We start from the raw sequence: 25,800 nt of genomic DNA on the forward strand, positions 1-25,800 counted from the left end.
TACAATAACATCCATTCTCACAAGTTTTTGGCCAAAGATGAAGGAAAGCCTGGGGGTAGGGGGAGCGGATCTTTTCAGATTTATACTAATTTGGATCTAAGTCTTATGGGAACAGCTTGTGAAATTTCAGCACGCTCAAACCTGAATATAAACCTTACTCCTAGTTCAGCCTGAAACCCAAATTCCAAACTCTGGCCTTCAGTCAATCCAGATTCAGATACCTCATCAGACCACCCTTCGTATCAACATGGGAGAAATAACAATGCAAATATATGACAAATCAAAATATAAGTATTGCATACTGTAAGTCTAAGCTAAAGTATTTTATTAGACAATCCCTCACCCACATTTGCCAGTTCTTAGAACTCAGTAATATGCACTTCAAAGAGATGGCTGGTATCAAATTGTTAAGAAGGCTAAATGAACTAAAACACAGGTGTGTAATGTAAGACTGCAGATTAGCCTGCTTGATGTAGGATCATTAAACATTATCACTCACAAGTGTTTATGAGGACAATATAAGGACCAAGCCTCAACCATCTAAAAGCAAACCTTCAACTACTTAAGCAAAAGTAGATTTGGAGAGGTATCTCCCAACAACGTTGTACTTTGAAAAACAATGTCATGAAAACACCACAAATCATTAATAATGACACTTTGTACTCATGAAATGCAAGTGTGTGCACCTTGCATTGCACCATTTTAAATAATATTAAAAGGGAAAAACATTTTGTAATAAACGGCATTTTTGCTGATTGCACATGATTATGTTAAACAGATTGTACTATTGGTGTCACAGAGGTGACTTAATAGCTAGCTCCTATAACTAATTTCCACAGCTGACCTCTCCCCTCTGTTGATGAAGCCTATTCAAATCCTGCTGCCCTTTGCTCATTTTAAGATCTTATATTTCTGATCATGAATATATTTGTCAATGTTCTTTATTTTAAACCTGTAAAGATTTCTCCAGTGGTCTTCTTAACCTGCATGATTTGAGTTTTATATATTACTTTATAAAGTGCAACAGAAACTAGTTTTCATTGTTGTTATTATTTTTTACCGGATGCTAGCATGTCATTAACTAAAACAAGAAAAGACTCATAGGGTATCTGAGCACTTGTGAGAAGGAACAGTGCTAATATTCTTCGCTATAACTTTAAAATAAAGGGTGAAAACATCACTCGGAGGTAGGAAATAAAATAGGTCATTTCCACAATCTGAATATACATACACATTAAGAAACACTCGGTTGGAAATATCACAAATTAAAAGTTAAAAATCAGTTTTATTAAAATAATGTAAAAGGAATTTGTATTTATGATATCATATATTTCCACATATATATGCATACACTCCCTCTATAGATACACACATGCATGACTACTTAAAATCCACTGAACACAAAACACAAACCCACAGGATGCCAATAGTCAAAAAAAACCCCACACAACCTGGAAGAGGTTAAAAAGCAACTTAAAAATAATGATATCTGGAACAGGAGATATTCAAAGTTACTATCAAGGTCAAAAAAAGGTGAAGAGAGAAGTAAGCATTCCATATGAGAAATACAGACTGTAATAAATGGATCCCTTAAGGCCTCCAAGCAGGTTGCCACAAGCAAAACACATATCCCTAGAGGGCAGTACATAATTAACAATTTGAAGATCTAGCCACTGTCACAAAGAAAGACAGGGAAGCTACCCAAAAAGATGAACAATCATTTTGCTCTCAGATCAGCTTGCTGATTACCCTATAAAGCCCACGCTGATTGTTCCTCATATAGTATTTTCCTACTTTCCATCACAAATGTTTTCCTGTATACTGTTTAGTTTTCCAGTAAAATGCTGGGATTCTAGACAGGACACAATTACTATAACTAGTAAGAGAGAAGCAGTGAAACAAGCATCTCTGCAGGTGTGGGGGAGAAGAATGGTGATTTTAAATCATTGTGAATATCAGGAAGATACATTTTAGACAGATCATAAAAGTCAAGTAAAACTTGAGTAGATGGTGTTTTGTGAAAAGCAAACCATGATTCTATGGAGTACATCAATCAGATTTAAGGACCAGTTCATGAAAAACTCTAACTCATATTCTGGGATCGACAGAATGGTCATATGAAAGTGAAGAACAAAGGGATGTTTTTGTACTGTTGTTTCTAGATAAGTAACGTATATACAATATCTGTGCATCTGCTGAAACCCCAAAGGGCATCCAACTCAAAACTGAGATGCACACTTCAGAGCAGGCTCAGCAGGTGAACATGAGGTACAGTTGGTTCATTCAGTCAGGCACTGATCTAGCACTGAGAACCACATGGGTGCACCCACATATAGCCCCATTCACTTCAATGGGTCACCTCTGTGCCACTCTGAGTTTCACCTGTGTAATTTGCAATGCATAATCTGGGCCATATATGGTAGGGAAACCTTCTAAAGGGAGATTTTTTAAAAAAGGTGATGAGAGGAAAATACTGAAGGTCAACTGTATTGATCATATCTGCTTATTTTCTAGGCCCTTGGGAATGTCAAAGCTACAGTAATTCTATAAGCCCATATCACTTAACTTGGCCCATGGGGCCAAATTAACCCCTAGTATAATTCTACTAAATTCAGTATAGTTGCACTAGAGAGAAACATGGCCCATTCATTTGTAAGTTTTCAGCTACAGATCATTTTGTCCCAACAATAAGTTACAGATGGTAAATAATGTTAATGTCCTTTTATAGTAAAACCACGTTTCTATTTATTACTTTATTTATTGCATACAGAAAACAAGGAAAGGATTGTGATTGGAAAGGGTTTAAACATGTAGATATTTATTTCTGTGCCACCATTTTGGTGATACCTAGGGACAATGTATCTAATAATTGTAGAGCAACCACCATCAGTTTGTCTTCCAAACATTGCTGAGATACCACTGGGTCCTCAATAAAAAAAGTGTTGCCATGAAGATCACTGCACCACCCCTGAAACTCCACATAAAAATGTATGAAGATGACAGATCTTCACAGGCATGAGAATCCAAGTTAAAAACAGAGACATGTAGATGAATACAAATTATTCATGTGGCATACTCTATTCTTGTTTTTTACATGGGGAAGTATGGACACTAAAGGCATGCATAAATCCAGTGCAGAACACATTGATTAAAAAACCACAACAGTACTTTGACTATCATATGCCAATACAAAACTACTCAAGACCGTTAAGTCCCAGACAGACTGGAAAGAGCTACAAAACGATCTCTCCACACTGGGTGATTGGGCAACAAAATATCAGACGAAACTCAATGTTAATAAATGCAAAGTAATGCACATTGGAAAACATAATCCCAACTATACATATAAAGTGAGGGGGTGTAAATTAGTTGTTACCACTCAAGAAAGAGATTTTGGAGTCATTGTGGATAGTTCTCTGAAAACATCCACTCAATGTGATGGGGCAGTCAAAAAAGCAAACAGAATGTTGGGAATCATTAAGAAAGGGATAGATAATAAGACAGAAAATATCATATTGCCTCTATATAAATCCATGGTAAGACCACATCTTGAATATTTTATGCAGATGTGGTTGCCCCATCTCAAAAAAGATATACTGGAATTGGAAAAGGTTCAGAAAAGGGCAACAAAAATTATTAGGGGTATGGAACGGCTTTCGTATGAGGAGGGATTAATAAGACTGGCACTTTTCATCTTGGAAAAAAGATGATTAAAGGGGAATATGACTGAGGTCTATAAAATCATAACTGGTGTGGAGAAAGTAAATAAGGAAGTGTTATTTACTCCTTCTCATAACACAGAACTAAGAATCACCAAATGAAATTAATAGGCAGCAGATTTAAAACAAATGAAAGGATGTATTTCTTCACATAACTCACAATCAACCTGTGGAACTCTTTGCCAGATGATGTTGGAATATTCATCCCCCCACGATGAAATACTGAAAGAGAAGACCACCACCTATCACCTTCCACTTAGACCCAGAGCAGTAAGTTTCTCAATTGCAAGATTCTGCTGATGAGAACACTAACAAATCTTTTTTTCTGTAGCTTGAGTTTCTGATCTCCATTACATCTGAACTCCATTACATAATATTCTTTAATTACTTATATTTTATTATGTATAATAAATGTAAAACTTATTTTTACTTTTTTAATTAAGAACATATTCTTAGTTACTTAAAGTCTTCTTTGGAGTTCTTCTACTCTTTTATAGAAATAAGCATTTAGGAAATTGGTAATAACATCATAGTTTTGACCATATATTTTCTGAAGGTTATAAATTTTATATTTTAATCTGGTTTCAGAGTAGCAGCCGTGTTCGTCTGTATTCGCAAAAAGAAAAGGAGTACTTGTGGCACCTTAGAGACTAACCAATTTATTTGAGCATAAGCTTTCGTGAGCTACAGCTCACTTCATCGGATGCAATCTGTCAGTCACAATGGGGTAAAGACCCATTTATTTTCAATGAACTACAGAAATATGAAATAAAGTTATCCACTGATATAAATAAATAAATATTATATTTCTTGAGGCTAAATTACTCTGTAATACAAGTTCACTGACTTCCAGCTAGTAAATTTGGCCCTTTGTCAAGATGTTATGGCTACAGGCCAATATGAACAATTGCCACAGTTAGGTCACAAATAAAAGCTGGCCACAGTTAAGCTTAAGATATTGTGTGTGCTTTAGTGATTTAGTCCATGCTAAAATGGGTGAATTTACCTTGCCTAATTTCTAATCCTCTCAAACACAGAGTTTGAAAGTTAAACTCAGAATTAAATGATATTTGGTTTGTGCTTCCTTAGCAGAGACTGTGAGATAAAGGACAAGTAAGGAGAAGGAAAACAATTCACATAAAATTGCACCACTCAGCACAAAGCAGCCAGAAAGTCATCTTCACAAACTGTTGAATGTTCCCTCTGGTAAGGGGGAAACCAATCAATACAGGGAGCATTTCTAGGCTCACAACATACAACTTTAGTAATGGGGAGAGGCAAAGCCTACAATCACATGTTGAGGGCTACCATCACTATGCACAGACGTGCACACACATAAAATAATCTGTTATTCATTGCTCACGTACAGCAAGTAATCTCCCATCTTCGGCTGACAGAAAGTGGGTAATTCTATGAACCTTGGGAAATAAAAACAGTATGTTAAAAGAAATTAAAACTTTTACCCTGAGATCATGAATAGCATTTCCTTTACCAAAAGCTATTTGGAAAACTGCCAGGGAGCTGAGAAAGGCTGCTAAGCAGCACCAACTTTGCTTGCCCTTACCTCCAACTCCAATTAAGAGAGCATTGCCATATGGGGCCTCAAGAATGCAGCTGACATGACACCTATGGAAATTATATTAAATTACAGTGTTTTTATTTTTGCTTGGTAGCAGACTTTTCCATCATATGTAATCTATTGAAGTTTATGGGCTAGAAAATATTAGTTTGATTTTCACAGATAGATCCAAGCTGCAGAGTCCCTGTCTGGATTGCCATCTTCCTAATCTTTTGGGGTGGGCCATATATGGTATGGAAACCTTCAAAAGGGAGATATTTTTTAAAAAGGTGACGAGAGGAAAATACTGAAGGTCAACTGTATCAATCATATCTGCTTATTTTCTAGGCCCTTTGGAATGTCAAAGCTACAGCAATTCTATAAGCCTAGTCAGCCTCTGGCTTCTCTGCTGGGACTACCAGTTAGTACCAGTGGTAATCTGTAGGATATGGACACCTACTAGGAACTGGACTGAGATCTTCTTCAAATACAGCCAGCAGAGAGCAGTCACTTTTGGTCACTACTGTCACTGACTGCATTCAAACTGGTGAACTAGATATGAACGGGTCAATATATTCCCCAATTGCCAGTTCCTGTAATTTCCATGTTGAAAAACGTTGAACAAAAACGTCATTTAAGATCGTTAAGACACAACCAACCATGTATAGCAGTAAAAGGATAAAGCCTCTATCGTATGGCTTAATTACATTCCCACTTGAGTAAAATATGGAGTTCTTTTAGCTACCATAATTGATGAGGTTCTACTCTATTAACAGTGAAGTAGCACAAGAAACTTATGCTATCTCAGACTATGTGACATCTGGTCTCAAGCTCAGTTCAGCCTCTACATACACTGCTTCCTGTCAGAGTAACTAAGTACATTTTTCTTAATTAACAAAATCCAAACAAGATGAAGAGCTAATATGCTTTTAGCTCAGAGTCCCAGTGGAAGAAGAATTTTTACATTCCTTTGGGGATCCTCCACCATTGACTTGTATTTCTACTTTTGTGTCAAGGTGAATCTAATGACATTCCTCAAAATGGAAAATATTGTTCACAATTCAAAGGTATCCTTGAGAGGCCAAGGGATACAGACCCCCATTTTAAGCTTTGAGGAGGGGTGTGTGTGTGTGTCAGGGATTCCAAAAATCAGCAAACAGAAATATTTTCTTATTTTGCATTATATTTTAGTGAAGGGTGTGTGTGTGAAGGATTTGGCAGGGGATGGTGACTTAAATTTCACCTATAATGTTGGTTTCAGAGTAGCAGCCGTGTTAGTCTGTATTCGCAAAAAGAAAAGGAGTACTTGTGGCATCTTAGAGACTAACAAATTTATTTGAGCATAAGCTGAAGTGAGCTGTAGCTCATGAAAGCTTATGTTCAAATAAATTTGTTAGTCTCTAAGGTGCCATAAGTACTCCTTTTCTTTTTACCTATAATGTTGTGAGCTCAAAAGCACTGGCATTGTACAAATATATGAGAACCAAACGGTGAAACACCATATACAAAGCAAAACTGACTAGTGTAGTTTTACTATTTAAGCTAAATGGAATGCAAAAAGTGAACAAACAACAAAATCAGTGAATGCTTAATTTTAATAACGGATCCTGCAAATCTTAGCTCATGTGAGTAATCCTAATTTACACATGCAGTGAGTGTCTAGCTCATGTTTGGGCTAAAATAAATGTAATAAAGAATTAAATAAACCTAATAAAGCATAAGACAATGGAGTTAAACCAGAGCTAAATTTGGCTCCCTAGGTGCAAAACTTAGGTCTGTATTAAAAAGGGCCTGTAAAATAATTTTATCAATAAACAATCAGCTTACAAAACATGCAAGAGATGTCCCAGAAAATCCCCCCAAAGGGATTTAAAATGTAAATCTTACTTTAGTTCCCTTCCCCCCCCCTTCTTTTTTTAGACTTTGCTAAGTCTAGACACACTGGATCAATACCTCCAGTTGTAGATGACCTCCTGGCATTGACTAAACAGATGTCATATCTACCACAGAACCCCACTTCAGACTGGAGTGACCCTGGGGAAGTTAATTAAAGCCTCCTTCCTAGATTTCAAAGTGTTTTTTAAATAACCTTTATTTCATTCCCACATAGAAATGTAAAATATTTGAAATCAATATAATATTGTAATAACAAGTCTTAAAATATTGTAATGGGTAAAGCTGCAGTCTGCCCCAGGGCTCTATAGTGGATTTGATGTGATCAGCAACATGCTTGGTGGGTCACACTGAGAGGAAGCCAACAATTCACAGTGGGTCGAGGTTTCTTGGAACCTTTAAAAGTAAAAATTGTTACATTTTATTTTAAAACAGTGCTAAATGCCTGGCTTAGTCTGGTCACTTGAGGCACTCAGCACACTGCTCTAAAGATATGTGAGGTTATTTTTAATACCCTTGCAGGTCACCTTTAAACGAATTTGCACTTCAGTGATTATCTTTGTTAGAGTACACATTATACCAGCTGAAAGTAAGGAAACTTACATGTGCTGTATAGCATGCTCAAAAAGAACAAGATTCATTGCAGCATGAAGCTCATTGTAGTGCTCTAATGAATCTGTTAAAATTCTGGTCAGCTTCTCCCAATCAGATACTGGAAAGTAACAAGGTTCTCCAACACCATGGGCAAAGTGGCAGTAAATTAGTGGCTTATGGATAAATACGTGCTCATCAACACCCTGATGGTAACAATAGAGAGATATAAACAAGCATTCACACAGCACATTAACCCTTTATCACATTTTTTCTCCTAATTTTAATGTTTTGAATTAATTGTTAGTGCTTGTGAAAGCTGCTGAATTGACATCTTTGGAGGCTGAAATCCTCTACCCACAAAGCAAACACAGCATACACAGTGGCAATTTACATTTCCCCATCATTCCCTGCCAACAAGCCACAACCGTAATCTGGAGGGACTCCTTCCAGAAGTTTCGTTTTCATGGTAATTCGGTCTTTGTTTTCTCTGATGAGCCTACCAACAAGGGTGCCAGTTACTGACAATTGTGTGACAGTTTTGCACTGACACTTGTTCAGAAGGAAATGATTTAACACAACCAGACCATTTCACTGAGGCTTCTACTCAAGAAGCAGGTTTATATATATATATATATATTTATTATTTCATGTAGTTTCTATCATTAGTTTTACCCATTTACTAATACCATAAGGCTCTCATTTTTCATTGCAGCATTCACCATGAGGTTGTAACATACAAGTAGCTGACCAGAATGGAAGGTAAACAATCTAATTTCAAAGAAGAAACTGGAATAACTATGTTTCCAATATAACAGGAAGTATTTAATACTATCCTTTTCATAATATTCAAATCATGTCCAGTTAGGCATATGAATACATAGAAACAAGAAAAAGGAACCTGTTATACAATGATCCACAGAGCTGTCAGGTATATTCTTATTTAAAATCATGAATCCTGTTCTAATTATTCTAAATTTTGGGTAAATGGGAGGTAATACGGCATGAAACAGCATAGAAGCACTCACATGTATTACTCATAGGTATCTCATATATATTGAAATCATACCTCAAAATATCTTTTTACAGTATCAATAAGAACTTTGTTAAAATGTTCAATATCCTTTTCCTCCATAAGTTCATCTGACTAGACTCAGAATGATTCATGGAAGCCATAAATTAACCAAGTCAATAGGAAATCTCACACACTCTTGAAATGCAAAAAACATTCCCTGCAAAAATTTTTTCAAATTTCATTTCCATGCTTGACTTTTTATGAACATTATACTATCCATTTCTGATTAGTAACTAAAATGCTTCATTCAGTTAGATGCATTTTTGTGTCACCAAAATATGAATATTTGCTTTCCATAAATGTGTGTGTTTACTAGGAAATTAACGATTTGTTGTCAGAGCAGCAGAAGTTATATAATGAGGTTCTGTGGCTGCTTCAGGAACAGTGATTCCTTTTTCTCCCATTCTCTACTATCATTTCATTTTTGCTGAGATAATGTTTCCTGTTTTATTTGTCTCTGACATGCTTCACTCCCCCATTCAACTCAGCCTCACAATATTTTGCCAGGTCAACACTGTCCCCCCACTGCCACTCGCATTCTCATTACCTCTGACACATATTCCTAGCTGACCCGGTAACACACCTGAAGGACTTCAGCACCAGTACCGCTAGTGATGTTACAAATAAGTGAGTCTTTAATCCCCTACTACCTCGCTTAAAGTTGATTCCAATTCACTGTACAGTTTGACTGGCACCTTCATCGTACTTCTTATTGCCTAACACTTTCCTATCCTCCATTTTTCCCGACTGGTCATCATTGCTTAACAATATATGGGGTAAAATCCTGACCCCACTGAAGTCAAAGGCAAAGCTCCTACTAACTTCAGCAGAGCCACTATTCACCCACAATTTCTACTTGTCTCCAGAGGTCATTAATCTCTAAGCTTCAGCAGCTGAAATTCTGTCCCACATAGTGCTAATGCACACAACACCTTGACTTTGGGCAGCTAACACCAAGTGTCACCCTGGCATGTCAGACTACGTCTTGAGAGCGTGAAGCAGGTGGCTCATGTAACCATACCTTCCCTAATTCTCTCATTCAGGGACATGTTAATCCCAGCTCGCTTATTTAAGCCCAGAATTCTACACCTGGTGTGAGGAGCGATTAGGAACCTATCTGGGCATTTTTTGACATCAGGGGAGTTTCTTGGGAAATTTTTTCCTTCTTTGGTGACCTTTTCATCCAGTTGTACTAGGCGATCTTAAAAACTAACATCCAGCACTTCCTGCACCTAAACAGGATGCAGAAAAAGCAGGTGTCAGGGACCTTGGCTTTGCAAATGTGAAATAGACCCCAAAAGCTACAGACAACCAGTAACCGACCAGAAATGGTATAAGGGCCAGATCCTCAATGCTGTTTAAGCACTAACTCCCATTGAAATCAATAGAAGTCAGGTGCCTAAGTACCTGTAAATAAAAGTCACACTATCAACAGCATGTGCTACTGCCCGCTCTGCTCAGGCTGCCCAAATTGCTGACCTCCTTCGCACTCCGGCAGACTCCCTACATGCTGCCTCACACTCTTTCTAGCCTCCGATAAACCTGACCCACAATACCAAAAAGGTTCTCACTTCAATAAATAGTGGTAGGATAAAGGGAGGGAAACCACCTTGAAAATAAAATAGGAACACTCTTCTTCCTCTGCGACAAACCCTTTCCCCCATTTTGAGAATCAAACACTATGTGCTCTCATTCATTTTTATTTCCATGCCTCATTGTGCTTTCTGCTTCCAGCACAGCTCAGGCAGCATTAGAAATCTCAGGAGAAAACTTGGTCTCTTGAAAGTTCCTGCCAAGACAGCTAGCTAATGGGTGGGGCATTCTAACTTGTGGGTACAAACTGACACTGCTTCACTTGAACTAGGTCTTGCAAGGTGCCAAGATCCTTCTTAGAGGGCATGAGAGCCCTCCTCTCCCCCTGACATCAATGGGAATCTTAGGAGATGCTCAGTGCCTGGGAAGATCATTCCTCATGAGATTCACCCTGAAGAAATGTGCAGCGTAATGTTGTCCCTGAACACCCTGAGCACATGGTCATGTACAGCGATTACAAAGAGCGGAGGTAGGAGCAGACTATAACAGGGAAGTGATGGTATGTCCACTCCACACAAGACCTGAAGGGGTTAAGGTGGCAGGTGGGCTAATTAGCCTCCTAGGCTGCCCCTGGAGGAGAAGCCAGGGAACAGGGATGAATTAGAGATAATGGTCAGCTAGACAGGAACAGGAGGGGCCTAAATAAAGCCCAGGAGCTGAGAGTAGAAGGGGGCTGCAGAGAGAGAGAGAGAGAGAGAGAGAAACTGCAGTCACTATCAAGGTGAGAGACAGTAAGGGAGGAAGTAGATCAGGGATTTAGCAGTAAGACTGAGCAGACCTTGACCGCTTGTTGTATGGTCCCTAGGCTGCAGTGGCGGATTTGCCACTAGGCCACTGGGGCCTGTGCCCAGGGTCCCTGGCCAATTGGGGGGCCCCTGGAAAAATGGGTGCCCACCAAGCACTCCTGCCAGGGAGAGGGGCAAGTCCCTGTGCCCTGACCCCATTTCCCCAACAGAAGTGCCAGAGGCAGCCAGGGGGAACTGCAGGCGGAAGAGGTGGGATGGGGCCCTCACGTACTCTGGCCCAGGACCCCACAAACCCCTAATACCTCTGCTGGGCTGGAACCCCACATAGAGGACAGGCCTGGGTTCCCCTACCAGCCACTGGACAGTGGTATTGTTAAAGGGAAGGGAGAGGAAAGATTGCCTGGGTTCCCAGAGAGTTTGATATTCTGCAAAGAGAGGACTGCAATGACCTTGCTGGGGGGACAAGCATGAAGCAGGAGCAGTTGAGTCCTGAGAGAGCGAGAAAGCGAGATAGAGAGTGATGGAGTGAGCAATGACAGGAGGGGTGTTGGACTGGCAGAGCTAATCCCCAGAGGGAGTCAGAAGGAAGTGCTCCGGCCCTGAGCATGGCACCCCACGGCAAGGGGGTTTTAAATTCAGTTTAGAGAAGGTCTGGAATGTGAACCTCTTTTCATCATATGATAGTTTTCATGGCTGACAAAAGCTTGGTGTACTGCACATACCTACATAGGTAACTATCCTCTATTAGACTTTTAATCACAAATTTCTGATGCTGTGAATAAGGGTGTGTCCATTATTAAACAAGCACTGGGCTGCAGTACAATTGAAAAAACAAAAAAATTACTCTTCTAAGGTTGCATAAAGAGTTTAAGTCCTGGTTTACTCAGGCACAGCAGTGTGTGGAATGTGGATAAAATTATTCTACTGGTATCTTTACATCCCTTTCTCTCTCTGGTGGGGTGTATCTCCTCATCTCCCAGGATGAAACTCTTGCATCCTCCATATCTTTCAATTGATTTGGACTCCGGATGCTGAACTATTTTTCAAGGCTTGTGTGTCAACATAAGGGAACCCTATTGCAAAATATTTTGGAGATCATCAACTCCTTTTGGCGTTAACAGTGGTTATGCGTATGTATTTATTTGAGGGCAATCCCCAGCTCAGTTTGACTAGAGACTTTAAGAAGAGTAACATAAATCTTATAAACGTTTACAATGCATGGTGGAGGAAAAGGGTGATTGGTCTGATCCTATACATAGCAGAGGAAACTGTGTTGGCTGGAATATGTGTAGGTAGGAAGCACCTCTTAAATTAAAAAGATAATGGATTCTAATAGCTGTGGGTAGGAAATTCTGGGCCATTTTCTGATGCAGACAAAGTGCAGCTTGTGTGAGTGTGCTGATAGATTTCAGTACACTGTAACAGAAGCCCCAGTGCTGGAAATGGATATTTATGATGCTGCTGTAGATGGTAGCTAGAGCATCCATCCTTGGGAAGTGGAGAGTAAACACAGAGAAAAGTTTCTGAACGAAAAGAAAACATGAATGGAGAAAAGGGTCATTATTTCTTTAAAAATACACCAATATATTTTTAATAAAACTGAAAACTTTAAGGATGAAAGCAAGAGTTGAAAAGGTTTTCATAGCCAATGCACACGGTGTTAAATATCTTATTCTCTCCTTGTCTCACTCTATGGAGATCATAATTACTATCAAGTTAGTATTTAACCTATCAAATGAGCCTGACCTTAGGGAAGTGCAGTCCTTTGCACTACACTAGCTCCGTTTTATCTCCAAAATGCTTGCTAATCTAGGTTTATTTAATGTACGCACATGCAGTAGGGATAGTTTGAGGACTGAAGGCCATCAAAAATTGCAAATGCCAGACATAAGAATGCAGATAACACCCTAGCACAACAGTGTAGTGGCAGGAAGGAGTGGCTGTAATTCTTAGGAAGGACATTATATTGATGATTTATTTTATTATAACAAACACTAATAGCTCTTATCGATATAATTATAGTCTTTTTTTTTTTTTAACAAGGGCCCGATAGCCACAAAAGTGTTCAGAAAAAACACAAGAATGTGTAGCAGGGTTTTTCAGATGCAGCTCAAAGTATACTAGGACATACATTTCTGGGATTCTGACTGCTTCTGCTTAGTGAAAGCAAGGAGCACCAGAGGAAGAGGATTTGGGAGTAAATATTTCTCAGTTATTCATTTCCAAACCAAAACTTGACAAGCTCAAAGGAGAAACAGAAAACACCTCAACTTACAACTGCTGGGAAGGTAATTCAAGTTAGATGCCCCCCACTCCCTCCCCCCATATAGTCCATGCATCTCCAAGCATAACATGTATTGGGACTATTGAGATAAAATGTCTGCCTCTGATGGGAATATCACATAGCATAAGGTAAACACTGTTAAGCAAAATTCACAGTATCCAGCTGGGTATTGAGAAGTGTAAGAAGAGAGCCCAAGGCATAAATCCTGCCATCAGAAATAAGGACTCACCTCTTAAGTTCAGTAAAGTTGCTTTATGTCACTCTGTTGGCAGAAGACAACCTGAAAACTGTCTATTGTAAGATCTTCCCGGTCCAAGGAGGGCCTTGGATGGTGTAGAATTGATATAGCCATTCCCATGCCCCCTTCCTACAGCTGGGGTGGTATCTCTATGCCTCTGTAACCCTCAGTTGTCACAACAGACCTCTGAGGCTGTTAGCATCCAGTGTAAGTTAGAAGAGCATAACTTAGAACAATCACAGAGAGAATAACTATAGAGCTCCACGGTGTTATTTTAGAGTCACTTTGCAGACTGTAATCCCATTTTAAATACCAGATTTTCAAAAAAGAGTGCAGTAGGTCAGCCCACAAACATCTGTATGGAAACAATCATTTGCATGTGCAAATTAGTTAATGGTGCAGCTACGTACCTTTCTGCATGTCAATTATTCAATCTACATGCACAGCAAATAGTAATTGAGTTTGTAATTTCAGTAATACCATGTGCAAATGGGTGGATAGGTGTGAAATTTCAAAATCTGCTGACACATACAGCTGCTTGCACACACAAATACACTGTCAGAGGGTAGACTGGCCCTTCTAGGGAGCTGGACTCGTCTCCGCCTGTATTTTGTTATCCATCCCCTTGTGATGGATTTGTGTATGGGACAGTGTGTGTTTGGTCAGGTGAGCAGGATTACCGGATAGCAGCCAGGGGACAGGATTCTCTATAAAAGGGAGCATGTGCGATCAGTGAGAAGGAGAAAGACAAAGGGATGCAGGGTATCCAGAGGGAACTCAGAATCCTGTCAGGAGCTACCTTCAGTGAGAGGCAGGAGCAGAAGCCTTAAGAAGAAGAGGCATGAGGAAACAGCAGTCAGGAGGACCTGCGTTTTTGAGGAAGAACTGCTGAGTCCAGCCAAGAGCTGAAGAAATTAGTAGTGCAAGTCCCTGCATGGTGAGCATCAAGATTGATGCTTCAACATAAGTACAAGTGGAAACTATGCCCAGGTGTGATGTTAACTACAAGGGATAAAAAAGACCTTTTCACCATAGGAAAGATCCTCACAACATTGACAGCCCCTTTGACCTAATATACCCCAACCAACCAAAAAACCAAGCCAATGCACAATCCTGAAACTAACCACAAACAACCAATGCCCTAACAAAAGTAAATTACCAATCTTAAAAACAAAAGCTTTGCCCCGAGCAGAGTTTTTACCCTGAAAAAGGAAAAGTGCCAGAGATTTCATGAAGTCTACTAGGGACGTCACTGTTGCACCATTGGTTTTATGTGGAAGGTGCTCAGATACTACTGTGATGGGCAGCAGCTTAAAACCCAAAGGCAGGCAAGGCAAACAAAGAGTTCTCCATGCTCAGCAGAAGTAAGCTGGGATACATCTACACTACAGCTTCTGACAGCATAACTTATGTTGCTCAGGAGTGTGAATAAACCACCCCCTGAGCAACGTGAGTGCTGGTGTGGACAGTGTCACTGCTGACACAGCTTCTGATGCTCGCAGAGGCTGGAGTCATTAAGCCGAGGGGACAGCGCTCTCCCATTGGCTTAGAGCGGCTACACTAGAGAGCTTATAGCGGCGCAGTTACATCGGTGCAACTGCGCTGCTGTAAACGCTCTACTGTCTCCATGCCCTTAGCAGTTCTCTCTCTTACTCTCTGCAGGGTCCAAACGGCAGAGCTTGTGCTGAACGCTGTAGATACGTCTTGAACATGATCCTCATCATGCTAAACAAATGCTTGTCGCTGTGGCCTTATTTCTGCTACGAGGTGGGGATACCTTGAAAGCTGCTTTCATTAAAGCAGGATCAGGTTTCCCTGTGTTCCCCAGCCCGCTCATCACCTTTTATCTGGTGCTTATATGTTTGTCAATCCACACTTGTGCAGTGCAAGAGCTAGTTCTACATGACAGCTTTGCAAGCATGTAATAAAAAGTTTAAACCTTTCACGCTCAAATTAAAATAGCTCAAATGAGAAACATTTACTCACTGAAAGGAAACATGTTTTAACAAAGTGTGGCACTTATAGCACCTACCTGAAGACGCTGATGTACTGAAAAACTTCCAGCAGTAAGATTCAGGCATATGACATACTGACAATTGTGGATTTCTTTTAAAATCAGTTTGTCTGTCATACCTATGTAGTTACAAAATAACAAAGGGATAATAAAGTTCAATTGTATATTCACCGTTTGAGATTTCTATTGACAGACGTTCACACTGAATGCTGCTACAAGAAAGGCTGATTATGTAGCCCTGTGTTAAAAGAACTGAAAAAACCCTCCTTTGTTAAAACTCCCTTACACACCATTTGAATCTTTTTAAGGAACACTGTCAAGGTTGACAGGCTCCAAATGTGGCCTCCTCTCACCAAATTATATTGGCAGATTTAAAATAACCATCAAGTAGGGGAAAAAAACCAGCTGTCAGCCACTCCAAAAAAAAAGGGCTGCAATAGTGTTAAACATCCCAACTCCAGGCAAGGAAGCATGAGCCAGCAACAATTAGCCCCTGGTGCTTGGTGAGAATCCGAACTATGGGTGCACAGAATGAGAGCTGATATGTATGTGCCATGCCATCTTGTGACAGAATGTACCCCCGGGTACACACCCTACACCCCATTGTAGTAAGTTTTGTACAAGGCATGTCTTGTAAGGTAACATTTGAAAACTCAATTTGATGGTCAGTATCATCCTGATACAACGTGTGTGGCAACATCATATGTAAAGTTATAAGATTTCCCTGTATGATGTTCCAAACCCTACCACTCTGCCCAAACAGAAGCTGGCAAACAGGTCTGTCCTAAACAAAGGAATGTGTACTCTGCTTAATTTGCATTTAAACAGTAAACAAAGTCATCAAGCAGGGAAGGAAAGACAGAAAGTTCAACCAAGTGTGAAAAAACCAGCAGGGAATATTCTTCCACAGTAAAAAGAAAAGGAGGACTTGTGGCACCTTAGAGACTAACCAATTTATTTGAGCATGAGCTTTCGTGAGCTACAGCTCACTTCATCAGATGTTTACCGTGGAAACTGCAGCAGACTTTATATACACACAGAAATCATGAAACAATACCTCCTCCCACCCCACTGTCCTGCTGGTAATAGCTTATCTAAAGTGATCAACAGGTGGGCCATTTCCAGCACAAATCCAGGTTTTCTCACCCTCCACCCCCCCACACAAATTCACTCTCCTGCTGGTGCTAGCCCATCCAAAGTGACAACTCTTTACATAATCAAGTCGGGCTATTTCCTGCATAGATCAAGGTTTTCTCACATCCCCCCCACCCCCATACACACACAAACTCACTCTCCTGCTGGTAATAGCTCATCTAAACTGACCATTCTCCAGGTTTAAATCCAAGTTAAACCAGAACATCTGGGGGGGGGGGTAGGAAAAAACAAGAGGAAACAGGCTACCTTGCATAATGACTTAGCCACTCCCAGTCTCTATTTAAGCCTAAATTAATAGTATCCAATTTGCAAATGAATTCCAATTCAGCAGTTTCTCGCTGGAGTCTGGATTTGAAGTTTTTTTGTTTTAAGATAGCGACCTTCATGTCTGTGATTGCGTGACCAGAGAGATTGAAGTGTTCTCCGACTGGTTTATGAATGTTATAGACATGAAGGTCGCTATCTTAAAACAAAAAAACTTCAAATCCAGACTCCAGCGAGAAACTGCTGAATTGGAATTCATTTGCAAATTGGATACTATTAATTTAGGCTTAAATAGAGACTGGGAGTGGCTAAGTCATTATGCAAGGTAGCCTGTTTCCTCTTGTTTTTTCCTACCCCCCCCCCCCAGATGTTCTGGTTTAACTTGGATTTAAACCTGGAGAATGGTCAGTTTAGATGAGCTATTACCAGCAGGAGAGTGAGTTTGTGTGTGTATGGGGGTGGGGGGGATGTGAGAAAACCTTGATCTATGCAGGAAATAGCCCGACTTGATTATGTAAAGAGTTGTCACTTTGGATGGGCTAGCACCAGCAGGAGAGTGAATTTGTGTGGGGGGGTGGAGGGTGAGAAAACCTGGATTTGTGCTGGAAATGGCCCACCTGTTGATCACTTTAGATAAGCTATTACCAGCAGGACAGTGGGGTGGGAGGAGGTATTGTTTCATGATTTCTGTGTGTATATAAAGTCTGCTGCAGTTTCCACGGTAAACATCTGATGAAGTGAGCTGTAGCTCACGAAAGCTCATGCTCAAATAAATTGGTTAGTCTCTAAGGTGCCACAAGTCCTCCTTTTCTTTTTGCGAATACAGACTAACACGGCTCTTCCACAGTGACTCTTTTCTGTCTCCTAGTGCCGACTGAAAATGGCTTTAAAGAGAAGGTACTGAAACGATCCAAAGGAGGGACAAACATCCCAAGGGACACCTCTCTCTCCCCCAGCCCATTGCATTCACTGCACCTGAAGTGACAAAGGAAGCATTTGTTGGACTCTGGAGGAGGGGTCCTGCCCTACCGGATTTGGTCAGTAAGACAGCTGAAAACATGGTAAGAAACTTTGTTTGGATCTGATATAGTTTAAGTTCAGTATTAGTAAAACATCTTATCTTTGTTTTTCTTGTAACTATTTCTGACTTTTATGCCTCATTACTTGTACTCACTTGTATAAACTTGTTTTGCTGTTTTGTCTAATCCAGTGTGTTTAAACTGAAGTCTCTGAATAACTATTTGAGATAATGAGCTGACATATTTTACGAATAATGGATTTAATATAATTTGTACTGTCCAAGATAGGGCTGGGCAGTACAGGACATACATTTCTGGGGGGATCTAAGACTGAGTGTGTGTTGGGGTCACCCTGCAGTATAACCGAGGCTGGTGAGAGCCAGAGTGAAACCCAAGTGTGGCTGGCAGGCTGCAGTTAGACACAGAGGCATGTGGCATGCATGCTGGAAGGCTGTTTGTGAGTGGCCCAGGTGGGAGCTACTTCAGGAAGTCATTGTAAGGTTGCAATTGTAATGCAATTGCATTGTAAGTCATTGCAAGGTTGCAGGAAACGGATGACATAGCTGCTCATTAGTCTGGATTGTACCCAGCTATGTCACACATCTCTTCTACTCACCAGGCATTTCAAAATTGCCATGCGACCTTATCCACCTACAGGGGAGAGATCCTCATATGGTTGGCCTAATTCCAACATTTTCTCTTACAGTGGAGAACAGATATCCTTTTCAGTAATCTACCAAAGTTTTGTAAGTGTCCTTTCAAAAGGGACTATTATATAGTCCTTATAGCACACAACTCTTGGGTTCTGTTCTAAGAGCTGACTTGAAGTATGCCACTGCTGTACTATGACCTTGTGCAATTTATTTAGCTTCTTTGGATCCTTGCTTACCTATTGTTAAACTAGATCTGATCATATTTGCCCAATTCACAAGGATGTTGTGTGGTTTACTTTGTCCAGCCTAACCCTGAATCCATGTTCAGACAAAAAACACACTGAGGTCTGTAGTTTTGATAAAGGACTGAGAAGGATTTCATGACTGCCCCATCATGATTATATAAAATGCCTTGAGATCTTTGGATGAAAGTTGCTATAAAAGTGGGAAATATCATCATTGACTTCCCAATGAAATTTCTGCCAAAAAATGGAGAGTATGTGAAACACAGAAGGATATCTCTGTTGCCATAGATGCATAAGGTGCTAGGTTTAGGCAAGTATAAAGCGTATCTACATGGAAAATGACATAAGTGGAGGGGAAATATTTCATGTTTATCAATCCGATTTGTAGGAGGCACATTTTTCATGAAAATATTGATAGTAGTTTTGCTGCATATTTACAGAAGGATGGAACAGAACGGTCACACTCAAGCTGTCCCATTGTACCCAGCATGTTGTGTGCCTTCAAATTAACAAATCAAAACTTTGAGTTGACTTTTAATGTTAAGGCTGCATGTGATGAAAAGTGATGATTTCTACATCCTGAATGTCAAAAACAGACTCTTCCCAGATACATTTTTTGGTACAGGGAACAAAATGATACAAATAGCTGGGAGAAGTTAGAGTTCAGCATAAAAATGAGCATGGCTTCACCCCAGCTTCAAATGTATTTATCAGTGGACCCAGGGGAGCAGATCACACAGACAGAATCTAATAGATTGCTGACAGACAACATGTTGAACAGCTACCTCACAAGAAACCTCAGTGCAGCCAGAAATAAGACATCATCATAAGACGACTTCTGTTGGGTTCAATACTTTTTGTAAGAAAATTTTAAAATGTGCTCATCCTTATGGCAGACCATTCTTTTTCATCAAAAATTGTAAACCTGACATTTTATGGATCTCTAAATGTAAATATCTCCTTTAAATATTCTGTGTCTCCAAAGGGAACACTATCATTTTAAGATCAGTAAAGTACTGTACAGTATTTAGTCCTTTATTTTAACTGAGCTGTGTGGGCGTACACTGGACTGACATTGGGCAGGATTACAGATGATCAGTAATACTGGATAGAAATAGAGGCCCCAGTCCAATGATATTTACTCATTATATGATTGGGCAGGATACACTGCGCACGTTGTTATGCTAATTATAATACAGCATTTTCTGGGCTATCCTGGTAGCTGGTGGAAGTTGCCTAGTGTAGAAATAAGATGAAAGTTCTATAGTTTAATTTCCTACAAAGCATTCTGCACAAGCAATAACACTTCTGTATTCTTATTGTCCAGGAGCATCAATAAGAGAGAAGTTTATTTGGGGTCTTCCTTTTACTTTCAATAGCTCTTTTTCTAAAAAGATTGCATGTTCCGAAAATGCAAAATTAACTGAAACAAACATGGAATCCTCGGAAAAACAAGATTAATCTCTAGCTTCCACTATGCATTTTTCCCTCCTAGCCTGTATTTCTTTCTGGGCCCACTCCATTAAGCTCCTATCAGACACACTCATTGCTACAACCCCAGAGACAGTGGACAAAATTTAGAAATGCAGCCATCTAAACTAAAACCAGCAATCACCACAGTGAGACACAAACTCCTGTGTTCACGCCAAGAATACAAGCCCCGTCTGTGAGATGATTTCACCAGCCTTTTACAAAACATTTCTGTGAAATGGAGGGAAATAATCTCCACAAGATTCCCCACAGAGCTTCTCCTCTGCACACAGACCTACCACCTCTCCCATGGAGAAGTCAGTTGCCTTCACATCCCTGCCTCCAGATCACCAGAGAGATCGCTAGGAGTCTCACAGCCTGTACATGGAGAGGGAGCATGACAGGGATACCTGCAGCAAGGTAATCACAGAAATTTTAATGCAGCCTAAGATTTCATTTGCTTTCCCACAGCCCCTCTCCATGCAGGAAGGATGGTTCTAGGGGTTTCCCTTACAGCACAGCTATGGTACAGCTATGTTGCCACACAGACAGCTCTTGGCCTTCCACAAATTTAGGAGGATACATGCTTGGGGGAGGGGGGGTGCTCATGGAGATCCCAAATGCTTAGCTTCACACAGGTTGCGCACTGGTTCAAAGATCTGGCCCTTTGGATATAAAATCAGGATCTGAGTTACTTGCTGTAATAGGAGCTCTTCAAATAAATATCAGTAACACTGACAACTTTAAAATTTTTTTTACCAGCGACTGTAGTCAAGAGGTTGTGTAATTAGAGCAGGAGGTTGGACAGTACTATAGGCATCAACCTCAGGCACGTTAAGATCATCAATTAAATAATTATTTTAGCACCTGGGAGAGAATAATTTCTTCTAGCTTTCTTTTCCAAGGGTCTTTTGAGAACACCTGTCAATGGAAGAAATGTTGTGAGAGGATAAATGTTGAGGCATTTGTATAGCAGAAGGCCTCATGCTTACAAACACTTGACCAGGTCCTTCACTTTAAGCACATGAATCCTCCCACCGGACAGCTCATGTCCTTAAAGTGAAGCGCCTGCTGAAGTGTTTGCAGGTTAAAGGTCCAAATGTTGCTCTTTGGATAATAATTTAGAAGAATTGCATTCCATACATCCCTCCCTTAAACCAGAAAACCTAATCAGGTATCACTTTTATTTATGGACACAGACTGTTGTTACTACTGTTCATTTTTAATATCTGATGGTTACCACAACAGAAGAAATTATGACAAACCATTAAATAAACTTAAACGGGAGCCTCAAGTACTTCATATAGTTTACAGTTTATTTATATTCTCCATTGTTTTAAATAGTCTCTTAAAATTTTGAAATAAAATGTTGCCCAACAAGGTTACCATTTTGCACTTCTCCCTTTAGTTCCCTACATTTATTTTAAGTGAATTTAGGGCTAGTAGAGAGTAGATGACTGCCTGACAGCTCTTAAGAATGAAGCCTTCTTCGCTTTGTCAGTCACAGAATTGCAGACTTGGTACCATACAGGCAGAGGGAGCTCATGTTTTCCCCACAGTGACCTGGGAGGACCTCTGCTAGGGTGGAGAGACTAGTTCAGTCTATATATACACACTATACCTCTGCCCTCTTTGCTCAGTCTGCCTGCATGGGTACCAAAGCTTCTGTGATTCAGACACATATCTTAGAAACTTAACTAAGGGCTTCAATTCATTTTTCATAGGTAATGGAATGGTCAGGTAATGATTTGTTCACATTATCAATTTGAACCAATGACCTGGAAGTTAAATGCTCCTTATCCCATTTCCAATCTCTGAGCCACCTAGTCTCTTTTAGCCCTTGTTTTTCATTTTTCTTTTGGTTAATTCTTTGGTTGCACATCATCAGCAATAGCAGAATATCACTTACTGAGGATTTTTTCATGAACTTGTGCTCTTTCTGCTGGCTCCGTTGTAGCATAGTGCAAAATATTGTAGAACCTACATAAATAGTGGCTGTATTTTTCAAATTCTCTATTACAATAAAGGTGGTAAAAAATAAACTTTTGGAATCAGGACATTTTCCACCAGAGTTTAACAATTTTACATCAGGTATTGAGCCTAGACTAATAGCATTCCTTTACTTGCAAGCTCACTCTCCTGCTGTATACTATAAAAATCTAATACTTCATGCACAACATTTTCAATAGTGAAAGATAGTTATTCATCATTAAATTAGTGATTTGCTACATGAATACCACGTCTAGCTTGGAAAAGGAAATGGTAAACATTATGTGAACTCTGCCACTAGAAAGGACAACATTTCTTTTGGAGAGTTACTGTCAACCATTAACTGAGCTATTTGGGTTGGTTAGGCACAAACTGAATGTGCGTATGTCCTTATGATAAATAAATGACACAGGACTTACAATTTTAAGGCCTGATTCTCCTCTCCCTTAAACCAGTGCTAATCAATAGTAATGCTATCGAAATGAATCGAGTCCCACTAGTAAAGAGAGAGGCTAAGTGAGAGGAGAATCAGGTCCTTGGAGTGGAGAACAGTTACAATTACGTATGCTGAAGCATAGCAGATGTTGTGTAGAAAATGAAAGGGACTTTGGCCACCATGTAACCTTCTGATAGCTTGGTAACCTTGTCGGACACAAGGACTGCTTTTCCAACCCCAGGATTTCCGATTAGCATAATTGGCTTCCCCTTCTCCAAAAGTAAATCCACAGAACATCTCAGGCAAACTGTCCCAGGAGAATGAATCAAGACAGTCTACTTGCAAAGAAAAAACTCAAGGCATGTGTGTGTTAGAGACAAAGAAAAGATGTATGTTATGCAGTTAAAAGAGTTTAAACACGACTATAAATCAAAGAGTTTGTTTTTAATACTCCAATGTAGTGATAAGTGAATTAATATGCAAGATTAAACAAGTGGAAATATACAGCAGAATTTATATTTATCATAATCTTAATTTTGTAACAACAGCGAATTATTTTTAAACACTAAGCAAAGATCAGAAATTAACACTAAGCAAAGATCAGAAATTAAATAGTCTAGTAAGATTACATTATATGGCATTTATAACTCAATGTAGTAGGATACTACATTTTCCTGTCACTGGTAAGATAGTGAAATATAATATTAAAATTATTGCAATATCTATACACACATTTTCAAATATAAATGGCATGCTATAAACATAACTCATTCCACTACTGTATGATTATGTTGAAATAATATAACATGGATATAAATGAAAAAAAATGATGTTGAATTGCCTTACCAGCTAGTTGGAATGAAATACTATCCAAGAAGATCAGAATTAAAATTGGGAAACTGAGTAAATTCTGTAGCAATAGTTTTATTCTCAGAAAAGCACCAATTTCTTTTGAAAATGAAATTGCAGATATACTTTAATATTTATCACACCAGGTACTTCATTCACACTGTACAAAATAGCTATATCATTGGCAGAAATGAAGTATGAAGTCAGCTTCTATAGCAGATAAAATTAGAATCTAGTGAGTGGTGGAGAAAAAAAGATTTCTCGCTACAAGGCTCCAAATAAAAAATAAAATATAGGGCCTGTAATGCACCGTAATTTATACAAACCTGTGAACTGGAGGAGGCAGATAGAAAAATGTATAGTTGTGATGTGTTTTTCATATTGAATAAATCCCACACCTTCAGTTGTGTTCCAACTGTCTGGCTGCGCATATGCAACATATTAACACAAGTCATGAGTCGAAAGATCACAAGTGCTAAAACAGCACTGCTTAGGCATAAAACAGCATGTCTAATGGGAAACAGGGTTTCTGAGTTCTTTTCTTGCATCTGCCATTAAGAGAGAAATGTGTTCTTGAGAAAAGCCAGGTCTATACTATAAACTTACATGGGTATATCTATGTCGCTCAGGGGTGTGAAAAATCCACACCCTGAGCAACGCAGTTATACTGACTTCAGCGAGAGGCGGTAGCAAAGTTGACAGGAGAAGCTCTCCCGTCGGCATAGTAACACCATTGAAGCGCTGCAGCATTTTAAGTGTAGACCTGCCCTTAGTCAGTTAACCTCTCTGTGTCTCAGTTTACCCACAAGCATAATAGATACTGAATAGCTACTTGACAGGGATGTTGCAAGGCTTAATTACGGTCTTTTATTTGAGATCCTTGTGTGTAAGGTGCTAGATAAGCACAAAGTATTTTAACATGGAGAAATGGTAGACTCTTCTTAATGAAGGCTGTAATCACCTTCCATTGTACAAATCTTTTTCTCTTTATAGCTTTGGCTTGACCTAAAATTTGCCATGTTTACTCTGAACATAAAGGACCATGTTTCTATCTCTGTCAATGAAACTGACTGAGGAGCCAAAAACAACCCACCCAAAATAAGATGACAAAAATATTTTCATCATCAGTCTCTCAACTGACTATTTTCAAAAGTGAAAAGAAACTCCATCCTCCGGTAAAATTACTCCTCCTCCCATCTTTCCCTCCAAAATGCTCCACTAGCAGTGTCCAGATGGGGTAACTGAGGAAGACAGGCTTAAATGATTTGTCAAAGATCATACCTTTGTAGGAAGTTTGTAGCAGAGTTTTGAACAGAACTCTGATCTTATTCGTGGTAAAGACTACATCTTCTAGGACTACACAAAATAAAACCATAAAAGCTGTTTAAAACAAACTAAACAATCAATAAACTTTGGGAAATTACAAAATTAAAACATTTGGTTTCAAAACCCATTAAATCTGCTAAGAGCCAACAATGTTCTGACCTGTAGTATGACATCATTTTCAAAACTCAAGTAACTTAAAAAGCAAAGAAATTAATAGATAAGGACTAGAGCTAAGTGAAATTTTTCAGACAAAACTTGTGTAGCCAAAAAATGCATATACTGGTTGATGAAAGCATTTAGTGAATTTGTGCCAAATTGTGACTAAAAAAAATCTAAATTTTCCAAACAAAACATTTTCATTTTTTTATTCAAGATGATTTTTCATTCAGAATTTGCTTAAATTTTATTTTTAAAGGCAAAAATACCTCACAAATAAAATGAAACAAAATTCTTTTGACTTTTTTGTTTGATCAAAAAATTCAAAAAAGAGTTGTTTTGGTCAACATGTCTTTTCTCCCCAGGTTTGGCCATTGAACAAAAAAACTATTAATTATACCATTTTTGTAAGGACATCATACATTTTACACAGCCCACATAACAAACAAATATTTTTATTAAGTATTAAAATCCATATTTTATCACAACCCAACCAATGTTAATGCAGACTCTGAGCCACCCTGACC

At 39.3% G+C, this 25,800-nt stretch overlaps 1 pseudogene; it reads right to left on the reverse strand.

The window, feature by feature from the left end:
* LOC140895942 (dynein axonemal heavy chain 11-like) overlaps nt 1–25,800 on the reverse strand; it is a 175,709-nt pseudogene that overhangs the window by 101,588 nt on the left and 48,321 nt on the right.

The sequence above is a fragment of the Lepidochelys kempii genome, chromosome 11 (genome assembly GCF_965140265.1).
Source record: "Lepidochelys kempii isolate rLepKem1 chromosome 11, rLepKem1.hap2, whole genome shotgun sequence".
Lineage (NCBI taxonomy): Eukaryota > Metazoa > Chordata > Testudines > Cheloniidae > Lepidochelys > Lepidochelys kempii.